The sequence below is a fragment of the Suricata suricatta genome, chromosome 1 (assembly GCF_006229205.1).
Source record: "Suricata suricatta isolate VVHF042 chromosome 1, meerkat_22Aug2017_6uvM2_HiC, whole genome shotgun sequence".
Taxonomy (NCBI): domain Eukaryota; kingdom Metazoa; phylum Chordata; class Mammalia; order Carnivora; family Herpestidae; genus Suricata; species Suricata suricatta.
This window is the reverse complement of record NC_043700.1, coordinates 55,032,621-55,050,315: the sequence shown is the minus strand read 5'-3', so window position 1 is coordinate 55,050,315 and position 17,695 is coordinate 55,032,621.

The window sequence follows — 17,695 nt, the reverse complement described above, 5'->3', positions numbered from 1 at the left end:
TTATATTTCCAACTTAGAACCGGTAGAAAAGAGGTCTCTTATTTATTGTTCCGGGAAAGTAGTTTTGTTCCCAATATAACAAAATAGAATTTATGGAGTCTATTCTGTTTAGTAGATACATATTTGATTATATTTTCTGGTTAGAGGTTCTGTATAGGAAGAGATGAAACTCACTCAGCAGACATACATCAAAAACACTCAAGACCACTTTCTTTTCCTGACCACAGAGAAGGGGGAAGTCAGAGGCACTGTCCAGGTGTGAGTGGACTCTCCCTCAGGGCTGCTTTGCATCCATACCACATCTATGCTGGACCTCTAGGAATCTGGAATTGGCAAACATTTAGTAATCGCTTGGGAAATGAATGCAGGACGTGCCAGGAAAAAAAAAAAAAAACATTTGGTTAATAGGGAACTTTTAGTCAAGTGGTAAATTTATAGTTCTGATATATGTCTTTTTTCCAACACCACCATGCAATTCTGATTCTCAGTGGATGTTGACTGGGTGTTCTGTGAATGTAATTTAGTTCTGACACTACCTACCTAGAGATGGCATCAGATCCCACAGGTAAAGGGCTCAGTCCTATACAACGGCTACCACTTTAGATGACAGTCACAAGACCACGTGTGCTTCTGACTGTCTGTAAATTGGAGGTTCCTACAACCCCATCATTGGATTTGATTCATTTGCTAGAGTGGCTCACAGAACTCAGAGAAATATTTACTTATATTTTAAGCAGTGGGAAAATCAATGGTTTTAAGTATATAAGAGGAATAATGTCTTAAATGTCCTTCTAAATCTATGATAAAATAGATCTTATAATATGAGAGAAAAATTGTAAGTTGAAAAGAGCTACAATGGTAATAATTTAATCATGTATTATGATTCTACTTTTAGCACTCAGTAGCAAGACAACTTTATAATATATCAACAAAGTGCTTTGGTCCCTGATATCCCTTTGTTTATTATGTTCCCTCTTACACCCTCCCCCTCCACACACACACCCTGAGACCAAAACATAGCTTTCAATGTCATAGGAGGAGAAAGCATTTCAATAATGCAAAGGAGAGCAAAAGCTTTTTTACTTTCAAAGGCCAAAGGCCTGGCCTAAATGATATGCTTGGAACAATGTTGTCGAGGAGGTAGGAAGAAAGTTACAGGGAACCTAAATGGGCTCATTGCCAATGAGAGTCTCTGTGAAGGATGCCGTGCACTCAGGGATTAGATAGAGTTTGGCCACCTGAAAGTAGAAAAGGATGGTGTTGCTTGCAGTCTGGCATCTTGGGTAGGTCTTTGCTTCCATTGTCTGTTGGCAGTGAACTAAAGATGATCTGGAGGGAAACCAGGGAAGACTGGTCTTGGAGGAATGTTCTGCTGAAAGTGTCTCAGCTCTGCAGCTGAAAGGCTGAACTTTTTCGTGCTCTTGAGAAAGGCCTGTAAGTATGGTGAGAAAGAGACAGAGTGAAAGAGCAAGAGAGGGAGAGAACAAGAGAGAGAGAGAGGGAGAGCACACGAGTTAGAGACCACATAGAACCGAGGGGATCTGGAAAATGGAGTGAGTAAGGACAGCAGGAATGTGGATTATGAATCGAATTCCACTGGGAGGGAGGATGCATTGGTGGATGCCAGTTGGGACTGAGACTGACCAAGGACCAGATGCCTCGCTGATGTCTGCATGCTACCACATAAGCCTCAGAGAGGCCAGGAAGTTGAGCCTTGTATACATTTATGTAAAATTAAAACAATATTGAATTGACTGAATTTTCCCTTAATTAATACAGTAAAGCTTTCTGTAAATGGTTATAATGGCAACTTGACTTAGAAACTATATTTAGGCATAAAAAAATCTCGTTGCAGATTCACACATCTGAGTTCAGTGAATTGAGAATACACACGCACGCACGCACACACACACACACACACGCACACACACTGCATTGCCGACAACAGAGCCAGTGCTGTGGTCATTCAGGAGATGGCTTCTCATCCTGTATAGAGAGTGGAAAAGTTGTATAGAAAAGTGTTATGAGAGCAGCCTGTGCAGACAGTTCAACTGTGGCTGATAATCTCCATCTTGGTCTTCCCACCTTCACCACCATCAGGACGCATGTGAAATTTCCTACCTCAAGAGCTACAGATTGCTTGGTGACCTAGAACATAGCCAGGGCTTATATTTTCTGCCAATTCTAGTGGAGCAGAGCATTTTGGTCTGGTTGACACTTTGTTGTTGGGGACCGTTCTACCTCTGTGGGACGTTTAGCAGCATTCCTGGCCTCTACACACTAGATGCCAGTAGCATTCCCACCCCCGACTGTGGCAACTAAAATGATCTCCAGTCAGAGCGAAATCCCTTGTGACTGAGAACCTCTGTTCTAGATTATAAATTCTGTACCATAGTCAGTAGTAACTCCCGATTATAATACAGAAAATGAAAGCATCCAGCATTCTGTGTATATGATAGGTAGTCTGAGGAGGGTATGATACAAGACATGTGATAAAGGCTGTGAACAAAGTAGAAGACAGCAGGCAAATGAGTCTTGGAGGATTGGCTCTTAGAAATTTTACTTACATTTTCTTTTTGAATTAAGCCTAAGAAAATGCCATTGAAATTCAAGACTTTGCCCTGGAAAACTGCTACTGAATATATTCTGATAGCAGCTTTCTATTTTATCTAAAATACTGCCTTTCATCTTTCTTTATACATCCTATTTCCCAAGCACTTAATCACATTTATTGCTCACTTTTGGACTGCCTCCAATGTTGGCATGTCTAGGCAAAGTCTCGGGATGCTGACAAAGAAAAGGTTGAAGAAAGGTGAGGATATCAGAGGAATTCCAGATATAGAGTAAGATATCAGAAAATTTTACTAATAAGTGCTATCGAGAAGGGATTTACAAGGAAGAAAGATAAAACTTTGACTGAAAGACCTTTTTGTTTCTCATTTTGAACTTTACTAAGGTGACGCAGCATGACATTGGGACTTAAAAGTTTTGAGAGTTAGTGATGAAATAATAATCTACCAAATACTATAAAGTTAATATGAGCCAATAGTAAGATTGGGAAAAAAAAAATCACTGTGCTGGCACATTTATTTACTACCCTGATTTTTCTCTTAAGCAGAGGTTTATTTAGGTTTTGGTGTGAAAGGATCATATAAATCTTTCATTCTCAGGGAAATGGAGATTCAGGAGGGATGTACTTCCCCTACTCCCTGAAACTTGATTCAGCTGTTCCAAAGCTTATTTGCTCTTTACTGTGGCACTATTTTATGATGTCACACTCACAAAGCCTCTTTGTTTTTAATAATTTGGATGATTTACAGGTTTGGGTATTAAAAGCTCAGTGTCATCATGTTATCTGATTCCCAAACTTCTCTCTTCCCTCTGAGTTAGGATCTGTGCCTGTAATTAATTCAGCAACTGTAACTGCAAAATGTTTACCCTGTAATGAGCTCCCAGGTGACATGGAAACCTCATCTCAGGTAGGATGAAAATGGGCATGTCTTCACCACGGAGCTAATGTAATAACAAGATTCAATCATGCTTACATCAGGGTAGCTGATCAAGTCCCAACAGTGCATGTTAAAATGAGAATGTTCTCATTCCGCTTGCTCCTTTCAGCTGAAAAATGGAAAAGTGATTTTGGCCTTTTATTATCCACTCTGCGCTGTCACCTGTCTCACCCTAGAGCAGTTTTCTATGCTGGGGACTTCACTTGTTTAGCATTTCATATATCACGTCTTATCTAAGCATCCAGTGCTTAAAAATTCTACCATGGTGGCCAAGCAGGTGTGCGGAAGAAATACTTCAGGGACTCCTAAATGATTCAATGCTCAAGTTTTTTTGTTTTTTCTTGGATTTTGTTTGGTCCTTTCATTCTTTTTTGTTTCATTTTGCTTGGCTTGGCTTTGTTTTATTTTATTTATTTCTTTTCAGCAAAGATTAGCTGTGATCATTGCCTACCAGATGCGTCTTGAACAGTTTATTATAAGGCATTTCTATTATTTTTCCTTGACATTGTTATTGATGTTTGCTGTGAAGGTATTTTTGAGAAGTGGTGCTGAGAAAGCATCTGGTTAAGTTAGCTAGTCTGGTTCAAGAGGTGATTCTAAGGCTCATTAACTCAGCACTCCCATCATCCAATAATGGGCACCCTAGAGTAACTGCTCAGGAAATGAACACAAAGCTTCCTGCCTAGTGTGTTTATGGAGGAATGTTTTAAAATCAAGCCATGAAGAGATTGTTTAAAAAGTATCCTTGTATACCTGCTATTTGCATAATCCAAGGTTTTCATAAATGTTTTGGGTACTGAGAAAATAAAGCTGTTATGTACCTAATATACATCACTCACCAAAACATTTTCAGGAAAAGCTTAACTGTAAAACAGAATGACTCATTTCACTGAGGAATAGGCTGACGTTTTAGTGACTAGTCATAAATAGTGCAGTGGGGCTAAGTAAGCTGAGTTTAATGATGAGTTTTACAAGGGAGTTTGTTCTCTCTTCTTCTCGGGCTCAATGACCTTTTCCCAAGAGAGGGGTATTTATGGGAAAATCTACATCTCTCTTTTATATTCTTGGGAACCTTTAGCTCTCTAACTAGAAGCAGAAGAGGCAAGAGGGAATAAAAAAATTGAAAAAAGAGAGAGAGAATGGCTTTACCAAGTGAAAGAAACCAAAGTATCCAGAAGACAGCTTTTCTTCTTGGGGGAAGAAATTAAAATCAGAATTTTTAGGCTGAGGAGATCATTAGCAATTAACTAATGTAATGGAGAGTCTTGATTTGTCTCTCACCCTTTTTGCTCAGCAGAAATTATACCACTATCCATACTATTCCTTGGCCAAAGTCCTACTGTCACCATTGGTTATTCTCTTTCTTTCATTTCTTCCACTCTCTTCTGAGCTCCTGATCTATCTCCTATCCCTACTGCTAGGCATTTCAATTCAGTGACTTTCAAAGTACATCCCATCTCCTTATCTTAACCAAGTGTTTTTGTCCTGACTGCCATTGTCTTTTTTTCTTGGACTACCAAAAATTGCCTTCTGTCTACTCCTGTTCCTTGTATTGTTACTCACAGCATAGCCAAAGGGATCCTTGTAAAATGCATTCTTATCATGTTGCTGCCCTGCATGAAGCAGTAAAACGATTTCTCAGAACACCTAGAATAAAGATTTTAAGTGAGTTTTAAGCACCCGAAATTTTTATGTTATACTCTAATGGTCTATACTATATGGAATATGTATGTGTGAATGTATACACAAACAACATTCATGTTAGAGATAGGGTGATGGCTTAAGAGTATACGCCTCATGGAACATCTAAATATCCAGACATTTTCTATTTCCTAGACATTTTCTAGGAATGAGATTGTAGCAAAATATTTTTTATGTTAATGAACAGAAATCCTAAAATGTTTCTGGTAGTATAAGGTGAATATTTCTTAAGTTTTCTTGATCTTAGCGTGCAGCTGCTTATTCATCTGGTCATTTCAATATTCATTTGAATCTAGAGAGGCTTGGCTGTGTGTCAGGCAGTTTGCTAGAAATTGGGATAAAAGAGATAATCCATTAACTGATGAATGGATCAAGAAGATGTGGTAATATATATATATATACAGTGGAATGCTACATGGAAATGAGAAAGAATGAAATATGACCATTTGTAGGAAAGTGGATGGACCTTGAGGGTGTCATGCTAAGCGAAATAAGTCAGGCAGAGAAGGACAGATACCATATGTTTGCACTCATAAGTCTAGCAAGAGAAACCTAATAGGCGACCATGGGCAGGAGAAAGGGGGGGGAAGAGTTGGGGAGAGGGAGTGAGGCAAATCATGAGAGACTTTTGAATGCTGAGAACAAATTGAGGGCTGAGGAGGGAGGGGGGAAGGTGAAGGGGGTAATGGTTGTGGAGGGGGGCACTTGCGGGGAAGAGCACTGGGTGTTATATGGAAACCAACTTGGTAATAAACTATTTAAATTAAAAAAAAAGAGAGATAATCCTGGACAGCAGGGAGTTTGGTGTCCAATGTGGGCATCACTACAAATAGCGAATCCTCAGATTGCTATTCAATCTTAAACTTTGATTCTTCTTACAACACAGCAATGATAACAATAATAGTAATAATTAAAGTATCTGTTAACATTTTTTAATTGACTCTAAACCATCATATAAGTGATGATAATCATATCTATATTTCCTATAATATTAAAATGCTGTCTATATTGTGATAGTTATTAAAAATAGGATAGGCTGTTTCATTTAAGGCAAAAACACAAATTGAAATGATTACCTCAAAAAGTTTTCCCTTGAGAAAATTTTTCTGTCAGTGCATGTGAACTTTACACTGGTCATCATAACCGAGAAACATGACATACTGAAAACAGGTATCATTTGGCTTGCTAGCAAGGTAGAAATAAAACCTCTTGGGTTATTGTAAAACATACCCTTATATAGATTTCTCTTCTTGTGAGCAGTAAGAAAGAAGCAAAATAAGTTCTGCTTTAAGACTTTCATAAAGGGAACTTATATTGTATGAGGCTGCAAAACCCTTAATGTGAATTATATTTTATTCCAAACTTAGAACAGGAAAAGCACCTACTGCAAGCATCTTGTTTATTTGTGCAATAGGCAGGCCTATTCTGTGAGACGGAGAAGCACATTGTGCGTCTTGCTTCGTGGAGCACTGGCTGCTGCCTCTAGAAGGAATCCAGTAGGGTCTTTGAGAACTTACATGGGGTTCCTGAACCTCAGCATTTTGACATTTAGGGTCGGACAATTCTCTTTTTTTTCTTGTAAGATGTTTATCAGTATCCCTAGCCTCTACCAACTACACATCCTTCCCCTCCCTCCATCTCAATCAGATGATAACTAGATGTATCTCAGACATTGAGATCAGCTGAGTTATACTGATTCATAGACTTAGTCACAGAGGTCACAAAGCCACTGCAAGCACATTCCTTATGGCTTCTAACACTCATTTTGAATGTTCTGAAACAGTCTCAAAAAGCAACTGAACTGCACAAGTGAGAAAACAGCATTATTTGCTATTTCTTACGCTGAAACAGGAGATACACATTTTATGCCTCAGTGAAAGGCACAGAGGAAGAGGAGGAGTTGGCTATATTACCATAAATTTACCCCTAAATGCATGGAATTCAAGCAGGATTTAGTTACATAGAGTTATCCATGAAGGCCATAATCATGCATATTTTAAATTAATTTACATGTCAGTACACTAAAACCTTTTTAATTGACACCATTATATTTAAAACAATATGTAAGTCAAAGCAATGATTATTTTCCCAGTGATCAGATGCTAACTTCTACTCTTATAAAAATATTGAGTAATCTCAAATTGAAAATCTATTTGCCCTTGGTTTTCACAGGTTTCTGTATCAATTTTCTGTGCTTTAGCATTATTTATTAGAATTTCTTATTAGTCTACTTTGGGCTTTTAATGTGATAGCCACTTCAAATCCCATTGAGTTTCAGTGTATGATGTGTATTTCAAACCTTTATTTGCCTCCTGAGAGACTATTTTAATTTAGGTGCTTTGGAGCTGAAAGGGGGCAGCAGTGAAACAAACTGATCATGCTCCATGAAATCCTTCGAACCCAACAATACTAGGAAGTCTTTTAACAGATGAGGAAAAAAAGAAGTACTATTGAACACTTAAAATTTTCTGGTTCTCACAGGAATTCTCCTGAAAAAAAAAATTAAAACAAAGGGCACACAGAGGTTTTTAGGGTGGTAAAACTTTATCACAGTATAATGGTAGATGCATGTCATTATACATTTGTTCAAACCCACAGAATGTACAACATCAAGTGAACCCTAATGTCAACAATAGGCTTTGAGTGACAATGATGTGTCAATATAGGTTCATTGATTGGAAAAACTGGATCATTCTGGTGGGGGAGCGTTGATAGTGTCGGAGGTTATGTATTGTGGAAGCAGAGTGTATATGGAAAATCTCTGTATCTTCTGCTTAATTTTGCTGTGAATCTAAAACTGATCTAAAAAAATAGTCTATTTAAAAAAGTACATTAGTTCTTTTATTTCAGATAGTTTAGGTAGGGATTTTAATAGGCTAGATATCTCATCATGGCTTATAGTCATGGTAACTTCTGGAGACCTGTTTCTGGTAATCTGTTTTATCGCTAATCTCTGGTATAGATAAGATAGACAATGCGGGTCTACATTTAAGAGGATATAATACTGAGGGCATAAATATACTCTTTTCAGGCACTACAAGACTTTGTTGATAGAGATCTGTTTGGTTAAGTAATTCATAAATGATGAGCTTTAGGTCCTGGGGCTTAACCTATACATTCTAAATTTTTTTCACATTTATTTATTTTTGAGAGACAGAAATAGACAGAGCATGAACAGGGGAGGGGCAGAGAGAGAAAGAGACACAGAATCTGAAACAGGCTCTAGGCTCTGAGCTAGAGGTCTGCACAGAGCCCAATGCAGGGCTTGAACCCACAAACTGTGAGATCATGACCTGAGCCAAAGTTGGATACTCAACGGGACTAAGCCACCCAGGCGCCCTTCAAACTATACATTTTAATCTAGTCTTTCCAATTTCAACTTTAAATTTGTGTGGTAGGTAACTTGACTCCTACCTACTCCAAGGAGTCTTTTTCAATATAATTTTTTGATTCAACTACAGGTAAAAGGTGAATTTCTTCAGATTCTGAAATTCTTTCCAGAGATTGTCTTAAAATTAATTCATTTCTTACAGTACCTCAACTGATCTTGTCAATCCCATGAGCTATGGCCAATCTTCATTGGAATGAAAATAATAATGGAGGCTGTAATTATCAGACTTTATTGATTCTGTCTCAGAAGTTGATTCTGAAAGTCAACTTGCAGAAGTTCTTCAAAAGTAACTAAAATCAGCTCACAAACTTTCTTAAAAAATCCCATTCAAGCTAATATTTTGAAAAATCATGGTAGATTTCAAATCTTTAATTCAATTTTAGTTCTGCCATGAAATTTATGTAAGAAGTTAACTTTTTACGTTAACTTATTTCTGGGATTTTAGGAGTTTCATTCACTGGTGTTTGTAATAGTTAATTATGTTACTATTTGGCTATTGGCTGCAGCAGCCCTTTGCTTCTGGTTTCTGTTAACTTTCTCTTTTTAGCAGGACCTCATTCTTCAAGATTGAATTCACCATTGCCTTCCCCTCAAAGTAACTCTCTTTTCAAGTACCTTTTGTCCATAATGACACTAGTTTGAAACCTCTGAAACCTTATCTATTAATTGTCTTTGAGGTTTTTTTCTCCTTCATTACCTATATCCAATGTTACGGAGTTCTGCCAATTTTACATTCAGTGCCTCTCGAATAATTAAAACAACAACAACAACAAAAACTATTCCTCCTCAGGCCTTGTTCTAATTCAGGCACTCTTTCTACTGTCTTTTAATTAATCGTCCTATTTATATTATTTCCACAATTAGACTAATACTTCATACTCTTGGCAGATGTATTTCTCTAAGTACCTACCTTCATGTTATCACCATGCTCCTAAAACCTTTGGCATTCCCTATTATATATAAGATAAAATCCAAATCCTTTAGTATAGCACTCAAAGCCTATCATAATCTGTCATTTGCTACCTTTTCCCCAAATATTGAACAGAACTAACACTTCATTCCCACTAGGTGATTTTTTTTTTTTTGCTATTCATAAAACACATCATGACATCTACTTTCAGTACAAAGTGACCTCTCATCTCAGACATTGCCTTTCTTATTCTTTTGAAAAACTAGCAAATATCAGTGATCTCTTAACTATTTCATGTTACTACATTTGTTAAATATTATGTAGTGAGGCTATGGAAATTTCCAAAGTACTTTATTATGTGGTTTCTTCAGGGGGCTTTTAATCTAGTTGAAATAGCAAGGAAATATAGAATTAAGTGTAAATTGTGATTCCATCTGTAAATTTCCAACAGTTGAAAGCGTAAGTATCTGGTATATCTTTAAGTATTGTATGTGGAGGTTTTTTTGGTTTGTTATTGTCTTAACCCGGAGGCCGGGTCCGCCCTGGCCAGCAGGGCAGAAAATCCTTGCGGGTTCTTTTCCTGAGGGAGGGAGAGAAAAACAGGGCAGGAGGGAGAGACGCAGAGAGTGAAGAAGCACACGGTTTCTGATCAAGCCTCTAGCTTCTTTGTTCTTCTTCTTCTCCTTCCTCCCTCATTAAGAAAATAATTCCCCTTATATAGAATTTTGGGGCGGAGAACTGACCCGGATCAGTTACAAGGTAAACAGAGTCAAATGCATGTCAAAAGAAGCGCCCAGACTTGCCTCTGCAAATGCTGGGGAGGGGAAGCTAGCGCTGAATAATCCAAAATGCAGTTTTGATCTTTTGTGCACCTTGGCCACTCTACTCTGGCTCAGCATGACCGATGCCAAAATCTTGGGCCAGGAAATGGCAATCTCCAGCCTCCAGATGCAAATCTTGTTTACTGGTTCACTCCCTGGAGAGTGATAATCCTTGCCTGAGGCAGCCAGGAACCGTGGCGGCTCCCGACATGTTATCAGTATATTTTAAGCTTCTAAAGAGATAGATGTTATCTTCTGTGGGTATGAATATGTATTTTTGTATTTCTTCATAATGTTAGATAGGTGCCTAAGAAAAATGTATTGCATGAACTTACAGATTTGGGAAGGAGGGTGTTTATTTTCTTGCTGAATAGCTTAGGCAAATCAGAAATCCTTCCTTATCAGAAGCAATGCCTTAGAGAGCATAGTTAGTAAGTACAAATGCTTGTGGAAACCAGGTAGATCAGATGAGAGAATAAACTGTGTGGGTTGGAGAGGTGAAGGCTCCATCTAACTGGAGAGCTGTTGTCTTTTCCAAAGTTGGCCACTTCTCAGCAGCGCCTACGGCTGCCACATGGGATTTCAAGTCTACTGTTGCCTGAACTAATTTTTCAAGGCGAGATGGAGATTTGAATTTTTATGTGAAATAGCTGGTACTATTTCCCCTAGAATTTGACAGGGAAAAGTATACACCCACTCAGGCTGAAGGTGTTCTGCAGGCTATCCTATTAGTTTGCAATCTTGGCCCCAGAAAGATTTTGGTTGTTGATGTATGATTATAGAAGATTTCTCTCCTGTGACCTAATCAACAGTGGTAGCTGGTCAATTACGTAGGAGAATCAGTTAATGTGGCAAATCAAAACAGATTATGGACCTGTGTTATGAAATTTATAGAATAATACAAAACGATGCATGTGTCAAACATGTTATGTTAACTTAGAACATATAAATTAACTCCTTTGACCAATCTGTTTGAGTTGCAGCATGGCCTTTTTTTCTGTATATGAGTTTACTGACTGGATTGCTGGATTCTTTTTCCTATGTAGACTACACACCTTGTTCTCCATTTCCAGTTTGCTTTTCTTAAAGTGGAGGGAGAAGTGTATATACTTGCCAGACAGGGTGAGTGCAGAATTCTGAAATTGTGCGACTTTCTTCCAGCTTGCATGCTACCTTGTCCTCAAATGAGACTGTATTATTTTTAGTGACTTATCTTTAACTAAAGCATTAACCAAAACATTTAAATTCATTTACTTAGAATCAATTTTCTTTTCACACCCTCATTTCATCTGTTAATATAATATTTAGTTAATCTATATACTTAAAATGTAAAGTAAAACTAGCCTAAACAAGTTTGGGGACAAATAAAATTGATTCCTGGCAACTATTTGGTTTGGTAGACGGGAGCATGAATACATAAGAATATAAAGATTACCCTTCTAGTTACAAGATTCGGCATGTTGTGGACAGCAATCGGTACATTCATGAGAAGACTAGAGAGCATAGACTAATCAGTCATTTGATTAAGTGAAGGTCAGTTAAGTGGATGACGTGGTATAGCATTATAATTCATTGTGCTGCTCTCTAGTATTGGTGTATGCTGTGAAACCCTTAGAATATACAGCATCACTTGCGATCTGAATCCCAGAGTAGTGCTCCAGAGGTGAATTACATAAGCCTTTAATATGCTTTTGGTGACTCTCAGGGGGAGGAGGACCGGGGAATAATTTTAATTCTGTGTACAATATATGTGCTTCTGAGGAGGTTGTCTTGAGTATAAATAATTCTTCTGTTAGGAGAACTAAAATATTTTAGTGCAGTTTTGCTTTTTGCAAGTATTCAGAACCATGATTTAGAAGGAGATATTATGCAAATGTATTATAAGAGTAGGAGAAGAGAATGCTTCAAATTTCAAGTTGCTTCTTTAAGAAATAAAAATTCGTTTTCTCTCTCATAGGTTCCACTCCATTTTTTCCTCAGTTTTTCTATAAAGTATTTATTTATGCCCACACAACTTTTGTTCACACTTAGATTAGAATTTGGATTTTATTGGTCTTGTAAAGCAGTTCATGTTGTTTGAAGAAATCTAAAAATATTCTACGCACTTCTTCCTTCAATGTTCATTATTCTGTTTACATATATTATTTTTTATTGAAGTATAATTAACATAAGCTTTATTCAGCTATATAAGCTTTAGGTGTACAACATAATGATTCAACAATTCTATACATTAATCAGTGTCCACCATGAGAAGTGTATTTGCCATCTATCACCACTGATGTTATTTCAATCTTATTGATTGTATTCGTTATGCTGTTCTTTTCATCTCCATGGCTTGTTTATTTTATAACTGGAAGTTTGTATCTCTTAATCCTCTTTGTCTATTTCCTTCACCCTCCCACCTACCTCCCTTGCTAGAAGATTTTATATATATATATATACATATTGTATATATGTATATATATGTATATGTATATATATATGTTTCTATGGCCAATGTCAAAGAAATTACTGCCCATGTTTTCTTCTAGGAATTTTATGCCTTCAGATCTCACATTTAGGTCTTTAATACATTTTGAGTTTACTTTTGTGTGTGGTTTAAGAAAGCATTTCAGTTTTATTCTTTTGCATGTAGCTGACCAGTTTATTGAAGAGACTGTCTTTTCCTCATCGTATATTCTTGCTTCTTTTGTCATAGATTAATTGACCAAATAAGTGTGGGTGTATTTCTGGGCTTTCTATTCTATTCCACTGATCTATGTATATTTTTGTACCTGTGCCATACTGCTTTGATTACTAATATACTTTGTAGTATGATTTAAAATCTGAAATTATAATACTTCCAGTTTTGTTCTTCTTTATCAAGATTGCTTTGGTTATTTGGGGTCTTTTGTGGTTCCTATGCTCATTATTTTTAACCTGTTATTGGTGATTATTATTCTGCTTACATTGAACTGACTACATTAAAACTTGGAGGCATTGTTGATGCTCATGGATATTAAATAAAGGATATATTTGGATTGCATAATTGCAAAAAGGGTCAATGTTTAGCTAGATAACTAGTGGTTTAAAAATATTTGTGGCAAACTGGCCTTTCCCACTGGTTTAATATTTTCTGAGAGCAATGATTAATGGTTATAAAAGGAATTTTAATACTCAATCATCAGCAAACATTTACAAAGCATCTGCTAAGTGAGACATGTATCCTAAGGGACCGCCCAATGTTTCTCCAAATGGTTTACAAATCTACTGTAGGAGTTTGTTCAGCTTCTAGCTTCCTGGAGTCCATTCCAGATCTTTTGAATTGGATCTGTAACTGTGGAGCCTGGGGTCTGCATGTTTATCAAACTCTAGTGGTGAGTTTTACAGAGTAACACTGAAAACCAGTATTCCTGACACTTGCAATCAATAGAGAAATTAGAAATTATCTCCTCCTGAGAGAAGGCCTGAAGTGGTGGTTAAAATCTGGTAAAGGGGAAGTAATCTTTCCCTAAGATTAGAGATCACTCCAAAATGTTTTCTGCCTTAGCTTTTCTGCATGCTGAATTCTGGAAATTTATTCCAGTCATACCTAGAAGACACTAATGATCAAATAGAACAGATCTGCAGTATAGCTAAGCAGGTGGTAAACACATGGTGTTTAGAAACAAAAAAGACTCAACCAAGGATGTACTCATGGTCAGCTACGATTTCTTGATGGAGGAAACTAGTAAAATGGAATCCATAGTTGTATATTTTTCTGTGAGGCATGGAGAGTCCTAGTGCCACAGACATTGTTTATAGCCAGTAAGAGAATCAGAGGCCTACAGATAAATCCTCCTTCAGACTCATCAGCAGCCTAGGCACTAGGGTTACCACAAAGCCTGCCTCAAATCTCAAGATCTGATCAATTTTTTTTTTCAGGTCCCATAGCTCAGCATCCATTCCCATGTTGGAAGACATTTAGAAGCTGATAGTTATTGATAGTTCATTATAAAGAGTTTGTGGGCTGTGTAAAAGCCATCAATGAAACAACAGTATAAAACAATCTTTTTGTTCTGTTTATTGAATTTTGCTTCAAAAGGAGACTCATTCTCTTTTTCACAGGTAAGTACCATTCTGAAATTGATTAGAGTCCATTAAAACATTTCAGGTATCTGATATTTAAACATCAGAATGAATTTTTTTACTTCTTTATTAGATGAATGTAATAGGCAAAGCCTTGTGACTCTTTTAAAGTTTTATTTGCACTGTCATGAAGTGATAGAAGACATAATATTCTAATTTTACCCATGTTCATTTTGAAGGATACATATAATTCTCTTTTTAGTGAGTCACATTTTGTTTCTTTTCACCTTTTGAAAATGTCATGTGAAACCTTTTAAAATTAAAAACCACATGACTGATAAGGTGTCTTATACAACATCACAGAGGTGAAGGCTTAGGCTGTGTGCTAGCTACCAAGAAAGGCTATATGGAGTCATACCCTGGGGATCTAAGAAAAGAAAAAAGAAAAGAAAGGAAAGGGAAAAAAAATGGTGAATGCTGTTTTCTTGAAGTGTTTTCCAACAATTCCCTCTGAAAAGAGAGCAAAGAACAGACTAGCTTTATAGGACTGTTCAAGTCATGAGTTGGTTCCCACATGGACAACTGTGTCCTAACTGGTCATCCATTAGGGGTAGCTCTTTCCAACTGACCCTGTGTTCTATGCTACTTGTCATGTCTCCATCTTTTCTGCCCTTCTCCCATTTAACTCCACAAACAAGAAGACATTATACATTGCATAGTTTTGAGAAGTGGTATCTCAATTATTTTTTGAGTCTGGATTAATAGATTCTTCATCATTAGTCCATCTAATCCAAGGATTTTAAAATCTGGATTTTGTTAATCCTTCAGGGCATTGACTACTTTCGCCTAAGTTAAACATAATTTGGTCTTAATTTTAGTTCTATAATCAAATTTATGATATTTTATACTGATCATATTTTCATGTCCAGATAGGATGTTTTGATTATTTGCTTGATTCATTTAAAAATTGTAAAGAATAAAGATTTTGAAAATGCACTATAGTACCTTTGCAAGTCTGAAAGTTGCCTTAACCCAGATTGTTCTATTTTTCCATACCCATTTAATGTTTTTAAGACATCTTTTTTGACATTTATCTTTTAACACTTATTATTTGTTTGTTTGTTTATTTTGAGAGAGAGGGAGAGTGCAAGCAGGGCAGGGACAGAGAGAGAGAGAGAGAGAGAGAGAGAGAGAGAGAGAGAGAGAGAGAAAGAGAGAATACCAAGCAGGCTCTGCACTGACAGCGTGGAGCCTGATAAGGGGCTTGAACTCACGAACTGTGAGATCATGACCTCAGCCAAAACCAAGCGTTGGATACTTAACCAATTGAGCCAGCCAGGTGCCCCATCCATACTGATTTATTTTTTTCTCCTATTCTTTAGTTAAGAGATGTGCTTATTCTCCTTACTCGAAAATAAAGAATTTTCCTAGGGATAAAAATTAAGTTCCTTCTGGTTTAGTACAAATTTAGTGCCAGTATTCTTCAAACAGGAATCTCTCCATATACCTTAAACATATGTGACACTTGCAGAGAATCAGGAGTGTTAACTCCTCAAAAAGGGATTTTTAAGGAAATGAATAATGGTTCTGGAATCTAGTTTCATGCCTTATGTCACCAACAGATATTTGTGTTTTTTAATATTTTTTAAATGTTTATTTACTTTTGAGAGAGAGAGAGTTTGTGTGAGCAGGGGAGGAACAGAGAGAGAAAGAGACACAGAATCAAAAGCAGGCTTCATGCTCTGAGCTGTCAGCACAGAGCCCAAAACGGGGCTCAAACTCACAAACTGTGAGATCATGACCCGAGATGAAGTCAAACGCTTAATGGACTGAACCACCCAGGCACCCAAGATATTTGTACCTAGAGATTAATTTGTTACTTATATTTTTGATAGGTTCCAGATTTTACTGCTTCTCTATTATAAAGTCATACTCTGGATCAAGAAGCAGTGACTGTGTTTTATGTACTAAGTAGTTATTTTGATTATTACTTTTAGTTTTTAAGTTCTTGACTTAAAATGTAAATAATATGTACAAGTTATTTTATAAATGAAAATGAGTAGTAGCAAGTTAAAAAAATTCATACTGGATAGTTGTCCAGGAGACAACATAAATACATTTGAAAGTACTCTGTTTTCTATATTACCATTTGACCATGTATACGATATATCATATAGACCAGAGAATCTAAAAGACCATATTCATGATATCCTTACACAGTGACCCATATTTAAAAGTTTAACATTTAGAGAACTTCCTCACCTGGATAAAGAACATCTACAAAAAAGTCTATAGCCAAAATCATAGTTAATGGTGAAAAATTGAACCCTTCCCCACTAAAATCATAGGCAAGGCAAAAACTTTCCTTTACACTCATACTCAGCATTGTACGAGAAGTGCTAGCAAGGCAATAACATAAGAAAAGGAAATGAAAGGTATAGGGATTTTTAAGGAAGAAATAAAATTGTATTTATTTGCAGATGATATGATTGTCTAAGTAGAAAATCCCCAAGAATCAACAGCAACAAAAAATTCCTGGAACTAAAAACTGATGGTAGCAATGTCACAGGATACAAGGTTAACAAAGTTAGTTATTTCCTTTTATACCAGCAATGAACAAATGTAATTAAAATAAAAACACCATACTATTCACAATAACATACGCAAACACACACACATACACAGAAATAGCTATACATCTAGGCACAAAATCTACATGTGGAAAATTATGAAACTGATGAAGGAAATCAAATTAGATATAATTAAATGGCAGAATAGTTCCATGTTCATTGATTGGGAGACTCAGTACTATCAAACTTGTATAGGGGAACAAAAAACCAAAAAAGTCAAAACACTGTGAAAGAAAAACATTGTTGGAGTGACACTACTTGACTTGAAGATGTATTATAAAGCTACCATATTCATGACAACATGGTATTTGTTAAAGAATAGACTTATAGATCAATGAAAGAAAAATGAAAGCCCAGAAATATAACCACACATATATAGTCAGTTAATGTTTTACAGAGGAGTGAAGGCAAGCCAATGTATAGATGATAGTCTTTTCAACAAATGGTGCAGGAATAATTGGATATCTGTACACAAAAAAATGAAATATAGCCACAGACCTTAAACACTTTACCAAAATTAAGATGGATTATATATCTAAGTGTAAAGTGCAAAATTATAAAATTTCTGGAAGAAAACAGAAAAATCTAGATAGCTTTGAGTTTGATGTTGAGTTTCTAGATATAACAGCAAAAACACAGTCCTGGAAAGAAAAAAAATGATAAGCTGAACTTCACTAAAATTAAAA